This window comes from Papaver somniferum, chromosome 4 (assembly GCF_003573695.1).
Source record: "Papaver somniferum cultivar HN1 chromosome 4, ASM357369v1, whole genome shotgun sequence".
Lineage (NCBI taxonomy): Eukaryota > Viridiplantae > Streptophyta > Magnoliopsida > Ranunculales > Papaveraceae > Papaver > Papaver somniferum.
This window is the reverse complement of record NC_039361.1, coordinates 124,992,617-125,005,379: the sequence shown is the minus strand read 5'-3', so window position 1 is coordinate 125,005,379 and position 12,763 is coordinate 124,992,617. Positions and strand designations below refer to the sequence as shown.

At 32.5% G+C, this 12,763-nt stretch overlaps 1 long non-coding RNA gene across 7 annotated transcripts; it reads right to left on the bottom strand.

The window, feature by feature from the left end:
• Positions 1-3,355: 3,355 nt before the first annotated feature.
• Positions 3,356-8,362, bottom strand: LOC113276523. 7 transcript variants are annotated; one of them, XR_003324443.1, is made up of 3 exons: positions 8,159-8,362; positions 6,741-7,975; positions 3,356-6,090 (listed from the first exon to the last, which is right to left on the bottom strand). It is a non-coding gene; the product is annotated as an uncharacterized LOC113276523 (long non-coding RNA). The 7 variants fall into 7 exon arrangements; XR_003324441.1 differs by having other exon boundaries at positions 3,358-6,457; XR_003324444.1 differs by having other exon boundaries at positions 3,362-6,955; positions 7,147-7,975.
• Between the last annotated feature and the right edge of the window lie 4,401 nt (positions 8,363-12,763).

The window sequence follows — 12,763 nt, the reverse complement described above, 5'->3', positions numbered from 1 at the left end:
AAGAGTTGTCCATTCATCGTCTTTGCGTGCTCCCTTTTTCGCAACTCCACCCAATGGATCAGCAAGGTCTTTCTCATATAGGTAGTCTTCCATCTGAAACTTCCAAAACGCAAAGTTCTTACCATTAAAAACTTTAACCCTAGCTACCGTACTTTCGTTATTATCACCCATAACTCCCACTCCAATTGTACTATGATAAACCCTAAAGCTCTAACCCGAGCTATGATACCAGTTGTCAGGATTTTCTTAGGGAATCACTGACAACCGCGGAATAACGGATCTTGAGATATTATGATGAATAATAAGTAAACCAAGCACAAGCAACTATGAAAATACGAAAAAGATAAATCAACTCACAAGACACAAGATTTATAGTGGTTCGACCAATACTACAACGTGTATATATTGTCTACTTCCACTTTGAGCCGCACCAACTCAAATCCACTATGAAGAAAAACGATTACAACGTCGTGTGAATCCCAGCAAACCCTTGGTTACACCGCAACAATTACCCGAGATGATAACCTTGTCTCTTGTTCCTCACCAATATGCTCTCACAACGAAACCCTAGCTTTAGCCCTAAAAGCTATGCAAGAAATCTCTCACCGATCTCTTAATCGTTTTCTACGCAATACAATTCTACAAGGCCTAATTACCTATTTATATAGGTTACAAACTTGGCCACCAAGAATTCTAGCCGTTTTAGGAAACTCCTTCCCTAAATAACCACGGCTAACTTTAGGAAATAATAATTAGTCTTCAATAACTAACAATAACCTCTGCAAACTTACAGATCCTGAGATCCAGTTTAAAAAGTTTATCAATTGTTTGAATAGAGTTGAAATATACCCAGTTATTCTAATAATCACCTTATCCAATGTTTAAATTTGGCCATGAAAACATCCTTCAATCAATATCACTACATGACATCAGACACAATCAGAGTTTGAACATCTGGGATCTATAGAAGAAAAAAACATCACCAAACTCTAACAATCAAGAAAGAGATAGACTCGAAATTACCTTTCCACAGATTGATAAGCATCGTTTTTCTCAATTGATGACTCTCACGAGATCTGGGGACTTCACAGTTGAGTACAAAAATTTATATAGAAGAGCCACCAGATTCTAACACTGCATGAACCATGAGACAATCTCATCTTGATCCACAGATGTAGGCTTCCATATATAATACTTGACTCTAATTATGAGAACTAGTTTATCACCCGTGCGATGCATGGGTTTATTTCTTACTTGTGGAATATTGGACTCATGTTTAAAACTAATTTCTACCAAAACCTAAAAATTATAAAAAGAAAAATTGTAAAAAGCAATAAGCTAATATTTAAGTTGGTGCGCAAGAAAATAAAACAAAAAAGAACTAAAACATATATGAATTTTGTGGGAGACAATGCATTGAAAATGAAATTCTTTTAGCATTCTTTGACATCCTCTTTTTCTTGGTCGTAAAACATTTTTCCACCTCTTCTTTATCCCTGTAAGAAACGATCGCTATCTTGGACATAAATATTCTTCATTTTTTCTTTGTCTTGGTTTCCATGTTGAAACCAAAATAACAACAAATAGAAAAAAAATATTTATTATCCTCAAATCATTAAATATTGCCAAAAAATCTTCTAGATTGTTCTCCTTCACAATATTATGCAAATGTATCATTGTATTTCTTGAAAAACATCGGTATGAAGGTAATAGTTATTAGGATATCTATTTCTCGATACCTTCTTACAGAGCTTTTCGATGCTACATTACATGAACTGTTTTCTACTTACATGATTTAATTGTCCTAAGCAGTTTAAGAAGGAAAAAACATACCATTTTCCTCGAGTAATTTAAGAAGATAAAAACGTAATTCTTTCAGCTCCATTATGTGTTTTCTTTCGAAACGCGCACCATCATATTTTTAAAACCTCTGATTTGTGGTTCATATAAAGAAGATAATTAGGGTTGGACATATATATTTTTGTTGACTACTGATAATAGTTTTTATATTTTGTTTGGATTTTAAAGATATTTGGTCTCGATTATTTGGAACATGTACGTTTATGCATATTTGGTAAGAGTGATAGGTCCCAGCGAGATCAATGCATTTACAGAGTGCCAGGGCAAAGGGTGAATTGCACCATGAGAATTGTGAGTATTCATCAACTTAAGGTTAAGAAAATGGTCTTAATTTGTTAAATAACTTGTTAAGCAACAATTGATGTGAAAGGTGATTGTCCTGCAAGGATTTTTCAAATGGTATCATTGCTAGCTAACTCCATAAAACATCCATAACGCTGGCAGTTGGAACTAATGAATTCGTGACTTAGAAAAAATCTATCAAAACAACTACCAAAACAATACACGCATACGTGTAGTTCCTAAAATACCAAACAAATTTATTCTTAAGAAAAAACAACCTAAAGTTCAGCAAAAGAATAATAGAGAAACTCTAAATAATTAGTCCAAAGGAAACAAATTTAAAACCAAATCATAATAGATTTTTATTCACTGATCACATTCCTGTAGGCCACTGGTTGGTGAACAATACGGTATATAATCTGGTATTATCAGATATGTATAGATATGTATTGACGCACATCCCGTGAATTATTCTTCTTGATGAAGATAATTTTCAAATTTGTTGGTCCATCCGATGTATTTGAAATGCCAATGTATGTTAGATTTTCATTTTTATCAAAGCTTCTACTCTCAAGTATAATCAGGCATTGGTTAAACCTTGTGTTGTTTCTAGTTCTCATCCATTTGAATAAATAAAGTGTACCTTTTGAGTCACGACTATGAACCCGCCGAAAATTCATCAATTTTGATTAAGTTTATGAGCCACGTTTTGAGCGTGATAGTGAAGCTTAGTACATACGTATGGTCAGTGGTTTATAAGGCCTATTCATATGCACCATGTCGAAAAAATTTGTTTGAAATGCCATGTGGCATGGAAAATAAGTTTCCCCCATATGGTAAATATGGCAAATTTTGATTAAAAATATAAATTTAATTATGTTCGGTGGGACCCTAATTAATAAAATATATATTTATGTTTGTGTGTTGGGTATTTATAAAAGTTTTAGTATTATAATATATTTAGTGGGACCCGTTAAATATATAAGTATATTAGAATAATTAAAAAGTAGTAGAGAAAGAGAAATTATATATCATATATATAAAATTACTCGGAGATGGAAAGACCATCGAGCGATGAAGTCTCTATCGCCCGACTCCATACCTTATGTTTGTATATATGTTATTAGCATATGACCCGTGGCGTAACGGCCCGGACTTAGGTTTGATGAATTTTCTAAAAAAAGATTATGTTTTTAGCATGTCATATGGTTGTGGGTGGCTGATCAATTTTTTTGCTTAAAAACACTGATAAATTTTTCCTCTAAGAAAAGACAATTCTAAAACAAAATTATGTGTCACGAAGTAGAATTTGTTAATACACTGGTCAATATTACATGCCAAATTACATGGTCTCTTGGATCCATGTGACATAAAATTCCTCCCCTTTTATAAAACCCACCCTAAGTTCTGCCGGAGTCAACCTTACTTTGTAATAACCCTGTTTGTTTGGAGCTGTGGATTGACAGATTAAACTTATCCAAAGATACTTCCTACTAAATTAATCTCCAGATTCATTTCATCAAGAGGTTCTATAATTATTCAATCCTAGATTTGCATTTTCAGGCAGAAACGACCCTGGTTATCTCAAAAGCCGATAATATTCAAGTAAAAGCTAAGCAATATCTAACTTTAGGGAATACACTAAATAGCTAAGGAACCCTTCTGTTATGCAATTTCAAGATTATTCAATCCTAGATTTGCATTTTTAGGCAGAAACGACCCTGGTTATCTCAAAAGCCGATAATATTCAAGTAAAAGCTAAGCAATATCAAACTTTAGGGCATACACTAAATAGCTAAGGCACCCTTCTGTTATGCAATTTCAAGATTCTGCCTCCTGCCAAAAAAAAGAAGAACAAAAAGGCATGCTACTTATCAGCCAAAAACCCCACATCCCCCTGCAGACTTATCATTCACCAGATTTCACACAATTACTATGTTGTATACAAAAGATTTAACCGTGCTAATTCTGTGACCATTGATGATATTCTTGTGAAGAAAATTGGTTATTCACACAATGCAATATTATCTACGACAAAAGATCTGTCATCATGACCTATAAAAACATATCAGCTTGGTTATTCAACTGCAATATGTAAAATACTGGTTGCATACTTGCAAATTATTTCTTAGAAAATGTGTACCCAGAAATACCGCTCTTAAACAACAACTTAAAGACATCGGGGAAACATCATTATTTTGACCTTAAATTTTTTTAGAACTTGGTAATCATGAAGAGGAATGAGCAACCTAAGAACCTCCACGTCAATGCCAATATAGTCGACCACCGTTTTTGGTAGTATAAGGACGCCTTTTAGCAACCTACAAATGGACATGGAAAACAAATTCGATACAAAATTTTTTATTAAAAGCTTGGCAACCTCCAAATGATTGCTTATAGCCTGTTTGGATACAGAAGTAGAAGTCAGAAGTGCTTCTCCAGAAGCAGAAGTCCATATTTTTTGCTTCATAAAAAGTCGACCTTTCTGCTTTTGGAAGTTATTCTGAAATTCTGCATCCAAACTGACTTCTTGCTTTTTGACTTCTAGAAGTCAAAAAGTTACTTCTGGATGTGTATCCAAACGCGGTGTTAATGTAACAAATTTTTAACTTTATGATAGCTAAGCAACACCCAGGCTAGAAATTTTATTAAACATAATGTAAACAAAAGCTCCAGTATCCATTCAAAGACTCCTTCAAAGCACACAATTAATATTTACTTGTGGTAATATTGAACCATTTCCTTTGATATCTATGGAGTATGGATTCGTAAGTTGTATTTTTTTTATAAATAAAATGAAGTTGTTCGTGGTTGGAGAGCAGATACAAATCCGAAATATATTCTTCGCATAACAAATTTTGCATGTCGGGTTACTGTATATCTACAGCAAAAACCAACACGGATTGGATATATGTCGTGTATGACCTCTAATACGTGATACCAAGAACCTACTTTAATATTTTTATCAACCACTTTTACTATCTTTTTGTTTTCCAACATTGCTTCTAAATTTACTATCTTTTTGTTTTCCAACATTGCTTCTAAAAAATTCTCAGCGTGTTGAGTACACTATTTCAGTCCTATTAGTTGTGAGTGTCATCATAATCTAATGCTCGAGTAAGGAAGTTCTCAATTCAACATATGAATTGGCATGTACAAATATCAATCAATTAATTATGGGTTATTTTATTTATCTACAACTTAGATTAAATCCTAGCCAATCAATTCAATTTACAAAAACCAATCAACACGTTGTCTTTAGCCTGTTGCTACATAAGACATTGTCATGACAACTATAAGCCTTAGGGTAAAAATCAAATATATGACCCTATTGAAAAATCTAAGGTAAAATTTATCATGGAAGAAACTCAAAATGAGCTCACTGTTGACAGAGTTTATGTAAACTAACCATCCAACTGAAAAAGAAGAGATCGGACTTACTGCACTCTCAATTGTTAGTTGATGCCTCTTTAACTTAGGCTACAACTCTAAGCTGATTTAAGTTTTGTCACCTTGGTGTCCGTTGCTAATGAAGTTCTCAATTCAACATATGAATTGGCATGTACAAATATCAATCAATTAATTATGGGTTATTTTATTTATCTACAACTTAGATTAAATCCTAGCCAATCAATTCAATTTACAAAAACCAATCAACACGTTGTCTTTAGCCTGTTGCTACATAAGACATTGTCATGACAACTATAAGCCTTAGGGTAAAAATCAAATATATGACCCTATTGAAAAATCTAAGGTAAAATTTATCATGGAAGAAACTCAAAATGAGCTCACTGTTGACAGAGTTTATGTAAACTAACCATCCAACTGAAAAAGAAGAGATCGGACTTACTGCACTCTCAATTGTTAGTTGATGCCTCTTTAACTTAGGCTACAACTCTAAGCTGATTTAAGTTTTGTCACCTTGGTGTCCGTTGCTAATGTTGGACGCTACACAATGAAAAAAATATTAGGAACAGTCGCACCAAAGAAAAAATGAAAGCCATAATGGGGAAAAAATGATATATAATAAAATAGATGGTACATTGTGAAACAAAATCTAGGGAAACTAAGTAGAACTTCCCACCAAGATTTGAAGAGTTAGGGTACCATGAAATTATTTGAAGCACCTGAGTTTTGTTGCTCAGCGCATTCATGAAGGAAAAACCAAAAAAATATCATACAACGTAAGTTTTTTCTGTCTGTTCTCTTTTATCTCGTGTTTATTCCTCTACTGCTTGCGACATTAATAACTGAACATATGGAACCACACTACTATGTTTCTCAGTTTAGTCACAGATTCATGTAGTATAATTTCCTGTAACAAATTAAATTAGATTTATTTTCAGGTAAGAGATTATGTAATTTACTCAAAGTATTTGTGTATAAATTAAAACCATGTATCATTAAAGCACTACTCAGGATGCTACTGAAGAATAGTTGTTGGCTACAAACAAATGGCATATCATGGATTCACAAAAATATGGAATGGACCGATAAAACCTTCAAAAACGTTCATCACATGTAAGCATAACATCCTGGAAACAATAAAATAACCGTATAAAAGTTAAATGAATCAGAGCCACCATAGTATTGTGTACCTCAGCTGCCACGGTAATCACAACTTGATTTGGACAATCACAAATTAGTTCTGAGACCCATTATATGCAAAGACCAATGATTTTACCCCCGTCGCACTGATCAATGTACGAACATCATGCAAATGGACATACCAAAAAAGGCCTACCAAACACTCTTACAGGGTTAATTTTCTCCGTCGCCGCATCCGATTCCTCCATTCACTCCTCTGGTGCTGCTAATGATCATAATAAAATAAGAAGAGTCATTACAGATATAACACAACAAAGATTATCGACAACAATATATCATTTTTGAAAAGTAAATTAAATTCAAAATAACTAATTTGTTTAAAAGAATGATAGTCTCAACTCTCAATGAAGAGAAGACCACAATAAAATACACAAAATATTATGTAGTAGTATTCACCAATTTTCGTTTTTCCTTTATCATATATATTCCTCTGCCAACATTTCTGGCATTTATAGTGCTACACAGATTAAGATTCCAATGCCCCCATTGAGGCCAAAAAACCTAGAGGTTGGAACCATTTCCAAGAGTTTCTCATCTTACTCAAAGACTCCTCATCCAATACCATCATGTCATCTTAATTGATCATCAACACTTAACACATATTCCTACTTCCCTTCTACTGTATGAGAAACTTAGAACACCAAAGGAGAAAAACAGTTGCTGAAAATATAGTACGAAACAGGATATCACTTTAAAAAAAAAATCAAACAGTTTATATGCATTTGAAAGAGTGATTGTTTCCGAACCTCTCCGATAAAAAGTCAGCCACAAATTACCTGCAAATTTATTGAAAAATAAAAGAAATGCAAGGTTGGCAATCTGATTTCTGGAGGAGAAAACTCACAACCTAGCGGCATTGTTTCGATGACAATATAAGTAGTATCCCAAAATTATAACAGATCAGGATTGAAAGAACTTCCTAAAAGATATGTATTTTTCAAAAGTAACCTCAGTAGAGGTAGGAATCAATTACAAATGATGAATCAAACCATTGTTGAACAGTTAAAAGAACAGATAAAAATGATATGCATCAATACTGAGATGGATGGTAGCTCCTTTCTTATATACCAACCAAAATCTGCAAAATAACATCCAAAAAATTAAGAAATTCTAAATGGAAGATGATAAAGAAACCCAAAATATACCAATCGAAAACCTTAATAATGAGCCCGGTGTGGATGAGGTTTCCTAATATATCATTTGTTTCCCTAACTCTATTGCCAACCTGCTTCAAAAAAAATCATATCATTAAAGAAAAAAGATCTAACCACAGGAAACCTAAAAAGTTCCAAAAAAATTGCAGCTTACAAATTAAATTATGGAAAAAAACCAAAAATTTAAATCAGGTCAAATAAAAATGATGAGAAGAATCATTTTGACAAATTAACTTTTGAGAAAACGTACTAACCCTGGCAAGAGATTTGATTGAGCATTTATATAGCAAAACATCTGCAAGTATTTTTTACGGTGTAACGAACGAAGAAGAAACCTTCGACGACGCCATTCTGGGGAGTGATTGAAGGATGAAACGTCAAATTCCCAAGGGATTAATAAACCAACTTTAATACCTATGAATGAGAAATAATGGTGATATTAATACAATTGAATGGGGAGATTTAGGATCGTTGGATGAGGGCTTAGAACGGGGGTGCATTTTTATCGGAGATTTGTCTTTTGCATTTGAGGCACTTTTGAGAAGAATAAGAGCCGTAGATCGGTCAGAAAGGCACATTTGAAACCGTCGGATAGTCCAAAACCATTTTATTTTGTAAGATAGATATTTGACATATAAACATATATGTTTGGCAATTGTCATACCCATAATGAGTGGATATATAATACAAATATAATGGTTCTACATGCATAGAAATAGGCACGGTGATTATATCAAAATTTGTTTGTTAAGAGGATAAGAAGCTTGCATTCTAATACCACAATTATCTTTGTATATTCTCCAAACCGTCTAGCTACACAATTGTATTCTCCAATGTGCTATATCTAGCGGCAACCACACTATAGTCTAATATTGCTCCTTCATACATATGAGAGCCTAAAACACTCACACTTCAAATTATTATAATATTTGTGTTAGATTGAGCTACAATGCTACAACTACGTACAACTATATGGTATTTGATATGATGCAGATAAGGTTCATGCGTCGAAGAAAATAAATAATAGTACTTATCGATTTCATTTTTTTTTCTCCAATATGTTTGATCTTAAAGAAAAAATATACTCTTAAGGAATATTAAAGTTTTTATAAATTTTCTGGCTATTGGACTTATATTTTGTGGAATCTCGTTATCCGGTATACAAAGTGCGGTTAGCATTGCTTGCATGAATGTATTTGGGATTTTAGAAAAAAGCTCATTGTTGCACACCAAAGGGAAAAATTCTAATCATTGGGTATCACAATAGTATTACACTACCAAAAAAAACGTCAATCCCCCTATGTACGGTAAAAAAAAATCATTGTTTTCGTATTTGAAAGCTTCGGAACTTAACCAAAAAGAATGGTACCATTTCAGTAGATATTTTGGTTGAGGCCTTGACAGTTGAGTTGGATACATTTTTTTCATTAATACCGATCTTACAACCAAGAGACACATTTTTCGTTAGACATGATCTCCAAACAACTAAGAGAGTGCGCCAACAATTTTATTGATCTTTTTTTTATTGGAGACTCGCGTGGAGATTTCATTAATAAAAAGAAAAGCAAAGAGAATTAGGGGAACATGCCAAACCTCACGAGAAGGAGAAAACAAAAAAAGAAAGCACGCTAAACAGATAAAAAGACAGACTCGATCTGTCACCACCCAAAACTGCTTGGATATGGCGGCTCATTCCACCATTGAGACCGTGTAGTAGCACAACAATTTTATTGATCCATACGTAGGCAAACAAAATTATTGACTATATCAGTACCACCAATCCGTGCAAAGATCTCTTTTGTTACCTTAATAATCATAAAATTGTTGGTTAGTCGACCAACAACAAAAAAAACATACTAAAAACGAAAACGAAAAAGAAAAAAAACAAAAATAATTATTGACCATGATCTGTGTTGAGATTAAACAAACCTTAATAATCATAAAATTGTTGATTAGTCGACCAGCAACAAAAAAACATACTAAAAATGAAAAAAAAATGAATCATTATTGAACATGATCTGTGTTGAGATTAAATAAACCTAAACTATTTGATCTAGCAATAAGCATGAAGCAACGACAATATGAATATACATTAATAAGTTTTTATGCATCTTTTAGACATATTAATCAAAAAATAATTATTGTTTTTCATTTACAAAAAATATTCGCGGAATAATTTATACCTTTAAATTCTTTGACTTATGCGCCGCTCCAACGTACATTTATAACAGGTGCACAATCAAGGATACATTCAAAACAGAAAACAAAAGTGGATCAGATTAAAAACAATCTATTGTATGCACCTTTAGACATGCTAATCATAAGATAATTATTGTTTTTAATTTAGAAAACTATTTGTAGAATAATTTATACCTTTAAATTCTTTGACTTATGCGTCGCTTCAACGTACATTTATAACAGGTGCACGATCTAGAATACATTCAAAACAGAAAATAACAGTGGACCGGATTAAAAACAATCTAAATAGCAAGAAAGAGAACAAAATAACCATAAAAAAGAGAAGCAACGTGGAAACCATAGAGTTTTGGTTTTGCACGAATGTTTTATATAGAGTTACCAAACCCACAAAAATGCCATAAGAAATCAACTTTGCTTTGGAAATAATATATATATCAATACATATATAAATATTTGTTTAAATATTCGTATAATTATAAGCAGATACTTGCTTTAAAAATAATATAAATATTTACATAGTTATATATTTCTTGATCTGTATATTAAATGGCTATAACAAAATTTGGGAAAAAAATATTATTTTTCACACATAATATAATCTTTTCTCTAATGGAATGAACAATATATTTAGCATATTTACCTATAAGATAAATAAATAAATAAATATTATTTTTGGACAACTATATTTATTTTTTATAGATATTTTTCCTAAAAAATTATTGAGTATCTTCTACATGTTAAATAAAGGAAACCGTTTCTATTTTTTATTATTTTTTGTGAAATGAATAATATTAAGAAAAATAAAGTTGAAACCAATATTCGTTTTGGTCGATTATACTTTTTTATCGAGGTTTTTTGGTTTCTCATTTTTAGTTTTGTTTAAATCATGTTATGCTATTTCCATGTTTTTTATTGACGGTTTTATTTCGAACTATTGAACAGGATTAACGGCCGCTTTTTTGCGGAACGGGTAACACCTTTTGATCCGGTAAGCATTCACAACTCCATGTATATTGATTTATAAACTTTGATCAAAGTTCTTACTTTTTTCGAATTGTAAATGTAATCGCAGTTAGAGTTAGTTTTAAGATTAATTTAATTATCAAAAATTGTAATCGGGCATTGGACATTTTTGTTATAATTTTGTGATTGATTTAATTTTGTGATGAAATCGTGATCAACAATATTTTTTTGGTGTTAATTTATTTTAATTTTGTTTGTACAATCTTTTTTTTGTTTATTTGTTTACGAATTTAATTGTTAGGATTAAATGTATTAGATTTTTTAAACATTTTTGGCAATGTATAGATTTTATTATATTTAGTTATTTTAGGTCATTCGTTTGTTTGTTGTGATTGGTCCAAAATATATTGTGAACTAAAAATATTATAAAATTACCAAAAAATAGATATTATGGTGGGGCCAGAATCAACCAGAAGCTCTGATTAACCACAACGCTCGAAAAAACTCTGTTTTTATATAGAGAATATGAAACAAATTACTTATCATCATCAATACCAAGTGAGTACCGCTAAATCAAGGTCAAGACTTTGTTACCTGTAGTAGTAGTAAAATTTCAGCTTCTGAAATAGCATCTTCTAAGGTCAAGACTTGAAAGACCTTCCATCCAAGCTTCAAGAGCACAAATTGGATCCATTTCATAAATTGTAAATACAGTTCAAGCAATTCCATTGCAGTTTTCTGCTTCTGACCTTCTTCGAGTAGCTTCGTCGCCTCGCTCTCGCATTTCTCTTTGTCAACAATCTGCATATAAGCTATGGTTTCTTTCCTACGCATTTAAGCCTCTGAAGGAAACAGTTACATCGGAGTTTGCATTATTGTTTGCAAGGAATGCAGCACAACCTCCTGCCAGGTGATTGAATACATAGGCCTGAACAATAAACATTTGCGAAAATATAAGCATAGACATCGCTTCGCTATGGTATCGCTATAGGTTCATAGAATGATGAAACAACCTCTTACTTGCTCCCAAGAACTATTTTGATGGGTTGGATATCGGTTCTTCGCAATAAACTAAAGCTGGTTCACGAAGCTTGATCGCTTTATGAAGATCTCTCAAATGACTGTATTTGGGCTCCCTTGGTAGTCCCATATAAGAGAGAAAGGATGGTACTTATAAATTACCAAACCTGCTACTGTTATGTAGAACCAAGAAACACAATCAAGATATCTAAACTTCATTCTCATTGTCTGAACTGTAACGGCATGTGTAACGGCATGCTCTTATATAGCAGCATCGTCCAGCTAATGAGACTAACATAAAATATCACCATGTAAAATCTACAACATGAGATATCTTTCAAATTAGAAGTTCATTTCCTAGAATGTTTATAACCATTTTAGTTTTTGTTTTTTACTTATGGATGCAGAAAGTCGCAATCGACTGGGATAGAGAAAACGCAAATCCCTTCCTTTGTTCCCGTTATCTTGGTTCCCTAGTATGGAACAAATCTAGAACTTTTTCCTCATACTAAAGTAGTTTATGTAGAGTCCCAAAGAACTTGTAACTTGGATTGTCAGTATTTCTAATCCTGCCGATGTTTTATCAAACAAGTATATAGGTTCTAGTCTAATTACATGAATCTAGTATCAAATGTGATTGTAGAATATTTGAATGAGTGTTCAGGTACGCACATTAA